The 12,460-nt window shown below is 39.1% G+C and overlaps 1 long non-coding RNA gene across 1 annotated transcript in view; it reads left to right on the forward strand.

The window, feature by feature from the left end:
- Positions 1-3,142, forward strand: part of LOC103458180 (uncharacterized) — a 10,681-nt gene extending 7,539 nt beyond the window's left edge. The window contains exon 2 of the long non-coding RNA XR_532552.1: positions 2,932-3,142. This is a non-coding gene — a long non-coding RNA (uncharacterized LOC103458180). The remainder of the gene's footprint in view (positions 1-2,931) is intronic.
- Positions 3,143-12,460: the final 9,318 nt, after the last annotated feature.

Raw genomic sequence — 12,460 nt, forward strand, 5'->3', positions numbered from 1 at the left:
TCAAAACTGTTCCTCAGCAGAACTTCGCAACTTACCAGAGCGGATGATTATGGCCTTAAAGATTGCTTGCAAGTTTTCAATCTGAGAATACCGGAAACCTTTAGTCATCCGTTGTTACAGTGAGAGCAAGACGGGTAGATTGACCCGAAGAATCAGAATTGGAGGCCGAGGGAATGATGGCCCACTGGGAGGCTAGAGGGGGTTCGAAGAAGAAGGAGAGAAGGTGGGGGGCTGACGTATCATTAGAGAAGTGGGGGGTGGGGGAAGCGAAGGATTGAACGAAGGAGAGACATTGAGGGGGGGCTAGTGTACCATGAGAGAAACACTAGCCCCCCCTCAATGTAGAGGTAGATGTGAGGGGTCGAAGAGGGTGGGGCCAGTCTAGCGAATCATTAATTGCTGGTGGGGGCAGACGGACAGCGAATTGCACGGAGGGGGAGGAGGTCTGGCTGTATGTAGAAAGAGGGGGGCGAAGCAGAGACATTCGGGGGGGCTAGTGTACCATGAGAGGTACTCTAGCCCCCCCTCAATGTAGAGGTAGATGTGAGGGGTCAAAGAGGGTGGGGCCGGTCTAGCGTACCGTTGAGTGCTGGGGGGGCGGATGGACGGCAAATTGCAAGAAGGGGAAGAGGTTTGGCTGTAGAAGGAGGGGGTCGAAGGAGAGACATTTGGGGGGCTAGTGTACCATGAGAGGTACACTAGCCTCCCCTCAATGTAGAGGTATATGTGAGGGGTCAAAGAGGGTGGGGCCGGTCTAGCGTACCGTTGAGTGCTGGGTGGGCGGGGCGGCCGGACAGCGAATTGCAAGAAGGGGGAGGAGGTCTGGCTGTAGAAGGAGGGGGGTGAAGGAGAGAATTAATCCCCCCGATCCACCTATAAATGCTATTTTATTTATATAATTAGGGCTATTGTAAACAAAAATTTTAGTAATCTCGTAATCTATCGATTATTCTTACGATTAATCGAGTAATCATATAAAAAAAACTGACAAAATAATAATAAATTACCAGGACAGTTCCCTGTTTTTGTATGGAAAACTTTGAAATAAAATACTGTTAAATTACGGGAAACTTCTGATGGAAATTCTGTAAAAAACACTGAAAATATCATGGCAGAGAATTACCAGGACATTTTCTGTATTTTTTTTTTTTTTTTAGAATTTCCATCAAAAATTTTTCCATAATTTAACAGTTTTTATGTCAAATTTACCAATATTTTGTTAACCCAAAACTGAAATTCTCTGTCTTTTTACTCTGTCGTTTGTGATTTATTCACAAACTTTTTTTAAAACCTTTTACATTTCCAAATACTTTTGTCCTCCAAACCATTGAAGTCTGTATTCTATACCATATGTTAATTATAGTGTAAAATATATTAAAGTTAATGTATTTAATATATTCTTAACATAATTTTGAAACAAAATTAAATTCTAAGTCCACAGGAAATGTAGTTGTAGAACACAAAACACTTAGTTTGAAAATGAAACCATTCTACAATCAATTTGCAGACTTTATTTTGCAATTTAAGACCATAAATTGACATGTCATCTAGTCTTTACAACTAACCTTTACTATTATATATTAAGAGCTAAACATATTCTTGAGCTTGCTAATGTTTATCTTCTGTACATCACAACTAATTTATTGCATTTTACTATACACATTTTCAACGTATAAATTAAATGTAAAGCATTTTTGACTCTAGTCTTTGAAGTCAAATAAACAGTTTTGTTAAGTTATTACTATAAGATGGGACATAAAAAATTGTTTTTGAACATGAAAATCATAGTTGTAAACAGGATCAACATACTTCAAAATAAATGCCGAAAGTCTACCATTATTTTTATGAAATACAGTTATAAATATTTTGTTAAAAATCAAATGCTACATAAACCCAGCCGGTAACACTTTATTTGAAGGCAAGTGAATAAGACTGACATGACACCATCATAAACATCTGTCATGGACATGAATAAGTCTTCATAAATATTTATGACTGTTGTCATAAAGCGTCATTCAGTAAATCATGACACTTTTAATACAAAGTTGACATTATCGAAAATGTCTTTGTTTTGACAACTTGACATTAATCTAGACAAAATGATTAATGTTTGATTAATAGTATTCAGCAGGTTGTTTTCTAATGTATTAAAATTAAATACGATCGGTACACTTAATGATATTAGCGATTAGGTAATCCATTCAGCAAGCACTTTTACTTTTAATACTTAAGTATTTTTAAAAGCCAGTACTTTTTTACTTTTACTTAAGTACAAATGCTAATGTGGTAGTTTTACTTTTACTTGAGTAAATTTTTGTCTGTGTATTTGTACTTTTACTTAAGTACATTTTTTGAGTACTTTCTCCACCACTGCCCCAGACCCTGTAAATGAATGGTAATGTAAATGAAAAACAAAATTAGTTGGATTTTTTTAATGAGACTTTTTGCATCAACCTAGTCTGGCCATTGCCTTTCTACGCAATTCTGCTCAATTTCAATGGGATTTCTCCCGTTGAAATAGATTTCTACGGTACAATTTCAACCGAGCCAATCAGCTAAGAGGAGAATGGAACAGAGGACGGTTGTTTACAGCGCAGGCAATTTCCGGTAAGCTTCATAGCGTTGAACTGGCGTATTACGTATGTCACGGGGCAAACGCTAGCAATTGGGTGAAGTCTTAAACTTCAACAGAGTCCAGGCCTCCACAAAGCAATCGCTTTTCAACTGGTGACGGTCCAGACTCTGTTGAAACAAGGGACTAGGTTTTACCAGGCTAGCAATGACTCTAAAACTGTAATTTCCAACTTCTGGGCTGCTTGTATCAAATGTCAGTGTAGCCATTCTTGGTAAGCCTGTAGTAATTCTGCCCAATCTGCACAAATGCATCTCATCTCCTGTACAGACATCTCCTCTGTCCATCTGTGTCTTCAGGGCCCCCAGACGTGTCCCAGGAGCCACTGTGTGTCTTAACCGATCACGGTCAACTGCTGCCTGAACCAGGAGAAAGGGAAGGTCAGGATTACATCAGGACTGTTTGCTCTTTGAGGCGCTCCGTAACCTTCAACCTGCCCTCCAAACTGACACACTGACTGCCACTATTGATGCACAAAAGAATAAAGACAACATGTCTAATCTATCTTTATTTAAGGATAGGAACTTGTTCTTGAACTTTGCAAACCTAGCATCAGAAATATTTGGTCACATGAATGCTGGTCAGAGAAGTGTATAATTCCACATGACAGAATTCTTCACCAAGGCATACATTATATGAACTACTATGTCCAGACATAAGACAGTCAGTTTGTCAATGCAAAGATGATATGATGCACAAGTTGCAAAAAGATGCTGTTGCTGAGGAGGACATGTGCTTTGATTAAATAAGAAATTAAATTAGAATCACACATGAATAAGTTTGTTCATGTGATATGGATTTAAAAATTATGGCAGCGACGGTTATAAACACTTACATGAGATATATTGATATTTTAGACATGGTGCTAGCAGTCATCAGCTGTTAGAGGAGACTTACTCAGGCGTTGGAGCAACAAGCTTTGGGGAAAATGTAATTTGTGATTTTACAGAAGAGTTATGGATTCAATACGTCTGAATGATAGATGACTTTTTATGAACCATGTGATGCTGTGAGAGCTCTGATGGAGCCAGCTGCACATTGTCTGAAAAAAATCAAAAACAAACCATCGTCCTACTATTTCCTGTTGTCTTTGTCATGGGTTTTGCCAGTAGTAACATCTGGTTGTTGATAATGTGTGACTTGTGGGTTTCCACAGTCAATGTAGCAGAAAAATTATCTTACCCGAGCACAAAAATATTTCATCAAAACACACAAGTTTTTCCAAAATTGCTCTGTTTTTGTTAAGTGAATTTGTTTTCGTAATTTCGATTTGCACAATTCTGTGGTTGATGGAAACGCAGCCTATGACTCTTTGAATATACTTGGATGATTTTTGAATTTTTTTTAATTGAATTTTTGAATTAAAGTAAAGTCAATGTTATTCCGTTTTTTTAAAACTTAGATCATTAACAGAAAATATGTAAAGTCACAGAGAAAATGTAGCCTCAGTTCCACGTGAGGCTGTGAAGACGTGGTGGCCTGACCGGGGTCCAGTCAGGGGATTATCTCTGAAATGACCTGAACAGACATAAACAGCTTCAATCTGCCTCTAAGATGGACTCTAATCTGAATTTCAGCAGTGGCCAGTGTCAAAGCCAAAGGCGGCTGTCTGTTTGCATTCATTGACAGGATTTCTGAGGTTTATTTGTCGATACGACTAGAAAGGCTTTGGTAATCCCTCCTTCCCTTCTATAGACTGATTGATAATTGATCCCTGTTCAAACAGGCTCTCATTGGGCCACAGTTGCCTTTGAATGCCGAGCGAGTCGTTTCGCCTCATCTTGCCTCCGCGGCCTAATCCAATAAACGAATGGGAATGAGAGCGGCCACTCTGCCGTTTATCTGGCAGTGTTTGCTGATGAGGAACCTCAGCACAATCAGGGTCACTCACTCACTGAGCCTCACAGCCTTTTATCAAAAACAAGAATTACAACTTTTGCTTGGACAAAAGTAAGAAACTCAATAAACCCAACCCAGCTGCAGGTAACTGGAAAACCATTCGGTTTAAAAAATGTGTTTATTGTACTTAAATCTGATTTGAGAATCTATTTTTTTATCTTAACTACATTTTAGATAAAAAATACAAATTGCTTTTTAGATTCTTTTATTATTCTTTGGTTCATATTTTACAATATTTGAGGTACAGACTTTAAATATTCCTATTTTTAATTAGTAGCACACCAGATTCTGGAATTGTTCAGTCCTACCCGCTGGCAATTGACAGAGAGCCGAAGGTTTGAGGTTTCGATACGTTTTCAGTTTTTTTTACAAACGGAGATTTCTAGTTGTGAACCCTAAGGAGCAAAATCAGACGTTTCCCACCAATCCCAACCTCCAAATCCAAAATGGTTGCGTCATTGATGAGAGGACTGCAGTAGAAGACAAAGCAAACAAAAATTGCATTTCTACAATTCAGATGGTTTCGGCTGCTGGTCATACCAGTTAAATCAAGGCAAGTGGATTTGTATAGCGCATTTCAGCAACAAGGCAGTTCAAAGTGCTTTATATTGAAAAAATATAACAATAAAAAGTAATTTAAAAAACACCAAACAGAAACCAGTAGCAGACGTTACATTTTGTCGAGTGCCATCGTCAAAATCATCAATATCCAGAAACGTCCAATGACCAACTGGAACAATGCACAATTTTTGTTGGTCAACTCTAAACAATTATATTGACCAACTGTTTCTAAACTGGTGTGTTTTTAGCCTCGAGTTCTCTGTTAGTCATATTTATCTCCCACATAATTAATGCCAAAACATTTTGCCTCCATGCAACCCAAATATCACCAGCGGCAGTTGCGCCAAAGTTTGAGACACGGGTTTAGATATCATTTATTTCACTATTATACACCACTTAGTACTGATCTGATATAGTAAAGCCTAAAGTATCACACCAGACTGTAGAAATGACTATGAGAATCAAAGACAGACATGATCACCTGGAGACCAATTACACTTTCATGGGGAAAAAATAGAATATTGATGCAAATAAAGCAATCAACGTTCTCTATAGGCCCAAAATGCAATTCAAATGCATTGCTTAGCATTAGGGAGAGTTTTGAGGAACAATAACCTAATTGAAAACTTTGTAACTGGAGAACATGGAGAAAAGCAATTCTAAGGGGAAAAATGAACTACTCAGTCACTAGGAGCTAAAGCCCTAACAGGCTCACAAAGGGAAAACATCCTTATATCCAGCATTACATGTATATTTATGCAGCGCAGAAGACTTATGGTAATAGTTTCTCTGTGCTCTCTGTTACCTTCACAATGAAGAGGATAGGTCAGCCAGCGATCGGCTCGGGCCCAGAGCGACACAATTTGATTTGTAAGGCATGACACAGGGAATGACATTTAACTTGTTATTATTTCCCGGAAAAGATTAATGATAAATTGTCTATTATTTTTCCTTAAAAGTGAAAGATAAGGCCACAGTCATTTGGCCCGGAGGCAGCCCGCCACCACTATGCAAAACGACAGCCAATTATCAGAGCCTAGTTTGGGATAATGACTTTACAATGAATCTTTTGATTGAAATGTAACTGGGTTGGCCCTGGGCAAAGTGCAAAACATAAAAAAATAAATAAATAAAAATAATAAAAGGGGGGGAGAATAGAAAAGTTACAGACTCAAAGAGTACCATATGACTGTGTCTCCAGGTTTCTCTCTCTCTCTCTCTCTCCATTTCCTCTCTAGAGATAGCTATAGTAGGAAGCCGGAGATATGCATATATTGATGAAAAAATTATTAAGTCGCCGAGCGCTCGCAGCAAACATAAATTAGCATATTCAGGGTAAATATGCAGACTATTTACGATAATAAGGCAGGATTATTCAATTCAATGAATGTTAAATAGATGAGGAAATGGGATGTGCCTTATCTGGACCGAGCTTCTATTCATTTTAATCGCTTTCCAATTGAACTCTTCGTTTTTATTCTCTCTCGGTTATTGTTCGCACTCCGGCCACTGATGGCACCTATGGCTGCTGGGAGATCCCCCCCCTCCTACCTTACCCACCCCGGGTCACGTGGTTTCACCGGCTTTCACCTTGTCCTCTGCAGCGACGGAGAAAGTCGACGTCACCCCGAGGCCAACATCACGATAAGCCCGTTTTCATTATGCACACACCGGGGGCCGATGGAGAACAAGATTAGGGGGGCCTCGCGCGCCATCAAGTCGAGAACGTAGACGTCATCTAGATTAGACAAAGAGAGTCTTTTTTATGTTGCGGGTCCATAAGAAAAACACATTTGGTCTCTTATTGCTTGTATTAAACTTTAACTTGAAGCAATTCAGCTCTGTGTGAGTGTGTGTGTGTTTCTATCTTCACAAGGACTTTGATTTACTTCCAATCATTTTTTCATTCATTTACATCAATTAATCAAGTTTATGGATCACTGCAGCTGTCTGACTGATTTTGTTTAGGCAGATCTGTAAAAATACTGTTGCAGTAATCAATCCGTCTAAAGATAAACTCATGGATGAGTTTCTCTAGATCCTGAAAATCTTCTTCAGGTGATAGAAGGCCAACTTTCTAACTGTCTTTATGTGGTTCTATAGTCTAACCCTGAACCTAACCATCCTAAACTTAAAACCTAACACAAAACAGCACTTCTTCTTATGGGGCCTGGGTTTTGGGCCCCATATGGAGCAGTGGATCCTCACAACATAGCATTTGTTGATAAAATAGTCCTTCCAAGGGGAGGAATGAGAAAACACACATGTAGTATGGCTTTCCACGCTGCAAAAACACAAGATCTTACCAGGAATTTCTGTCTAGTTTCTAGTGCAAATATCTCAGTAACTTAAATTAAGACAAGAATAACTTAAAAGCAAGTTTTCAGGTATATAAATCGGCTTGTTCTAAGTCAGTAATTCTTCGACATATGTCTACAAAAACTACTAGGTCCACTGACATATTTTTGTCACTTAATTCAGGAACAATTTATTATTTGTGGAAAAAAAACTGTATTAAATGCTTCTGTTCCAGTCCAGATTTAAATCTAGAATTTGGAACAAGACCCACAAACTTTTGTTCACATACTACCCCATTCAAAGAAGAATGGGCCTCACTTTCAGTCTCTGGATGTGCATATTAGTAATTCTGAAAGAAACATTTTTAACTTCTTTGAAAAAAACATTAAAATGATTCATAATTTCCCTCCAATCTCACAACTTTGTACTACATTCTGTTTATCTCCTACACAAAGTCCTGATATGAGGTTTGTGTGTGTAACTACAAAATGCAAAAACAACAAAAAATAGTACCTTGTCAATAACAAATCTGATAAGCACGTAATCATCCCCCAAAACACAGCTTTATCTAAAGAATGGCCCCAAACTAAAGCAATTCACTGCGTAGTTCACTAAAAAAATGCATTAATGTCTCCATCTAGCGGTGAATGGCTATAATGGCTTTCTGATTGTTTGAACAAAAACTGTTCTTACCAACTGATGGCTATTTCTTAAAAATATTTTTCTAACATACAATTAAAAAAAGCTAATATTCTTTAACTTTAAGAGATACTGTGCCCCTAAAATAACCGGCTGATGTAATTACAATTTCTGATACAAGGAATGCATTTACCCTCTTCCGTCACAAGATGGCAGCCTCCTATTAAAGTTCTCTGACACAAGTTTGCTTCCCTCAGCCCCAGTTCATGTTAAAAGGCCTGGAAAAACCCACAAATTGAGTGTTCAGCTTCTGATGGAAGGTGTTAATAGGAACTAAGGTGGTTAAACATTAAGCTACAGTCTTTTATTTTCCCGAACTCACTGAAATCTATCAGACACACTACCGATCCGGTATCGCCGTTGGGACTTGACAGGCCACGACAACAACCAGCAGGAGCACAGCAGGTGGCAGCACCAAGCTAACCTTCAACACAAGAAGCAATCTTTTAAAAGCAGGAAGTAAAAAATTCTGAATGTCATAACATACACAGTACCTGCTAATGTCATATTCCTGAGCAGTCATTAGGGTATGTCTCAGCTTTTTATGTATTTATGATTAAAGCCTACATCCGTCACCCCGCTACTCCCCACCTCCCTATCCACTTACACATTATAAAAAAGCCCGCCATTAATTATTTGCTGTTTTGCAGGAGGGGAGTCTGCCCTTTTGCTAAAGAGACTCATTTATGTCTTCGCGTGATGCCTGATTTCAAATTAACAAAACTATGATGACGATAATTATGTTTCCTGCAGTCGCTTGCAAAGCTAATAAAGGGAAATTAAAACTGGTAGTTCCATTGTTTCAAGACTTGAAAACCTTTTGAACTTTTCCCATATTTTGTGATGTTACAACCCCAAACTGAAATGTGTTTTAGTGGAATATTATGTGATAGACCAAAACAAAACAAAAAAAGCTAGGGGTTAATTGTAATATGGAATGCAAACAAAACATGGTTGTTGCAGTTTTTATGTTTATTTCAAACAGATTCATAAAATGTAGAGCGTGTGCTCAGCCCTTTCTACTCTGATACCGCTAAAATAAAAGCTATTGCAATCGACTGCCTTCAGAAGTCACTTTTTTTCTAAACAAGTTAGTGTGTGTGTGTGTGTTTTTTTCTCAGAGAAGATTCTACAGTTCTCAAGAGTTTTTTTTGCTAGAAGACATTAGTGAACATACGGCACCATGAAGAACAGTCAGGAAGCTCTGGGAGAACTTTGCAGAGATGCAGAATTCAAGTAGGAATATGTCCTCAGAGCAAGGGTGTCCAAACTGTGGAACCCGGGGCCCATTGGGCCCATTGGTGGCCCTTGGAATAATTATTTGTTACCTCCATTAGCAGTTCAATAGCGATACAAATTTGGCCACACAGCAAATGGAGGAGATACGAGCGAAGGCTTTTTGTACATTTTTGGAGATTTTCATATTTATGTCTCCCTAAATAAAATAAAGGTTAGGTACAACACAAAGTATGTTCCTTTTAGTAGTTAGTTAGTTGTTTTACTTTTGTTGTAATGCGGTGAGACAAACCAAACAATGCCCAGCATTTTTCTAACTTTACGAAACAAACTTAATTAATTGAACTTCTTTAATACCTTAACTGTGTTTTAATACATTAACTGTCACTGTCAAACTGCTCACATGTAAGTCATGGTTTCATAAGAACACCAGTGTCATCATGAAGGATTAAACACAGATAGGGTTTTTGACGAAGGTTCTCATTTTTGTTGCTGGTAAAATACTAAAATCATTTCCTAAACCAATGAGATACAGAAAAATGTGATCCAAAAATTTTCCTAAGCTCCCAAACAGCATCTTGTGTAGGTTGCCCACAAAACCAGAAATGGCCCTGGTATGAATATTACTGAGGAGCCGACAGTTCAGTCTGACGGCGGCTCTCCCTTGGTGGCTTGAAAGGAGTCAGTGTTCATGTAAAACAGGCTAACAATAACAACACAAGCAACTGACCGCTAATCGGTTTTCCACATCTGAGCAATGACATCAATAACAGTTACTGAGGCGACCCTTGATCTCTCTCTGAATGAAACGTGCCGCTTTTCTTTAGCACTGTGAAAGCTTTTCTGCACCCAGGGATGTGGGACAAGCATTTGCAACAGCCAGGCCTGCTTTTTAGGACAGACGTCCCTGTGGATGAAAAAGTACTTTCTCTTTTGAGTCTCTTCTGGAATTTCTCCAAAGGGAACATTACTTACTCTTACCCACACCGGCGTTTTTGTGTATGCGCTCCCCCTTCTCGCTGTCATTCCCTTTTACTGTTATTCTGTCCCTCTGCGACTTCGTGCTAGCCTCAGGAGGATGCGAGGGATCCAACTCCCACACAATACTGACCCAGTCGAGGCTTGAGTGGCGGATCCAGGGATCTAAAGGAGGTAATGACACTCATTGACATTTGTTCCTCTCAGTTGGTTTTGGTCATCTCCCAAGAAGAAGCTCTACTATTGAAAGAAGGAGGTGCGGGTGCGCATGCAATTCAGAAAAGAATCTTCTGTCTATCGAAGACAGAAGATTGCTGAGAGGAAAAACCAATGGCTCCAGAAACATCGAAAATTATGTCAAAGGAATCAAACCTTGGTAATGTCAAACCTCAGAGAGATTGATATTCCTCCAGGAATCATTCAGGCCACATTAAAACACGAATGATAAACAGACCGAGTTAAAATTAGGATTGAATGTTGCAGTGATTTGAAGCTCTGCACAAGCAAAAATTGGGGAAGATGCGGGTCTATGAGAAATGAGGATGGGGATTCCCAAGAATCATGAAAGGTACGTCACTACAGACGTACAGATGTTAGTTCTGGAATTAATCAAGCAGCAGGTTGATATTAAGTATCCCAAACAACCCAATTTCTTCCCCTTTAGAGAATTAAAAACATTATATAATAAGAAGTCATAAACCCAGCCAATTTAAAAAACACTCCATTCACAATCTGACCAGAGACTTGATGATAGCAAACCCTCCTTCCCCAAAAAAAACAAAAACCAAAAGACAAAGTTGTAGTTTTTCAGCAACTTCTTAACGGACATTCAAATGTAAACGGGACTGCAAATGCAGCCTGTATGACATGTCGATTTAAGAATTTTCACAAAGAATGACAAATCATCTGACTTTCAGCTAAAACCTCAGGAACCCTTAGATTTTTATGACATACATGCTGATGAAAAGTTTATTCTTAATTCTTACCAGAGCTGTATATTAAATGGTTATGAGTAGTTAGGAGATTTCAAGATAGCCTTTTTGTTTGTAACTTGATGGACCCCTGGCTCTTAAGTTCTTGCGCTCCATAACTCCTGTATCTATCAGCGTTCTTTAGAAAAGCCGGTTTATTCTGAATTTGGCAGTGGACTTATCAGAAAAATAAAAGACCCAGGACTGAGCACACGTCCTTGAGGGACACCTGTGCCCAGTTTAATAGAGCACATGAAGCTTTTTTTCTCATGCAAACTGTCATTTTTCTGACATCCACAATATAAAATATGTTTTTATGACAACCTTTCTTTGATTATTTTGTTTTTAGACAAAAACAAAATAATCACTTTTCAGTAACACTGAAAAGTGTTACTGCATCCATTTATGTAAGGTGACTAAAAACTCAAGCTGTTCTAATACGTTCCTTCGCTTCTGAAGTTATTTTTGATTTTAAAAAAACAGTTTGATGGATGTTTTTAAGACATGTAGTGGGTTCAGCCACTGTGCTGAAGCTGCACTGAACAGATCTAAATCTCCAGATTTCCCTTTAGTGCCTTTCTATCCGTTCATCCTTTCATCCATCCATATCCCACACTACTTCATGACACCTCACACATCTTTCTTGCCCCGTGCTGCGATGGTAGTGCCGGTCTCCTAGCAACCAGCCCTCTTAGAGGAGGTGACAGCATTTGAGTGGGCACCCACACCTCTCCACATTCATCCCCTCCTCTTCCCTCTCCTCACCCCCCGTGACCACGACCACCCTCACCATCCGGAGGCACCTCGGGCCCAGTAAACACCTCGCTGTGCTGCATACTGGTGTCGTGAACCTCAGGCCCACCGCCAGACCGATAATTGGGCTGAATTTAGAGATCATTGAAGTGATCAAGTTCAAAAGTTTTTGATCTAGTTTTGACCAATTTCTACTACTGCTGTAGAGTCTTTGAGGGTTTGTCTCTAGCTGCTTGCCTGACTTTTTTTTTTACCAACTTTTCACAGTAATTTTTTGAAATTTTAAAGTCATAATTATGAAATATAAAGTCATCATTTTGGGCTGCACAGTGGCGTTGGTAGAGCTGTTGCCTTGCAGCAAGAAGGTTCTGGGTTCGATTCCCAGCCCCGGTCTTTCTGCATGGAGTTTGCATGTTCTCCCTGTGCATGCGTG

The sequence above is a fragment of the Poecilia reticulata genome, linkage group LG22 (genome assembly GCF_000633615.1).
Source record: "Poecilia reticulata strain Guanapo linkage group LG22, Guppy_female_1.0+MT, whole genome shotgun sequence".
NCBI lineage: Eukaryota > Metazoa > Chordata > Actinopteri > Cyprinodontiformes > Poeciliidae > Poecilia > Poecilia reticulata.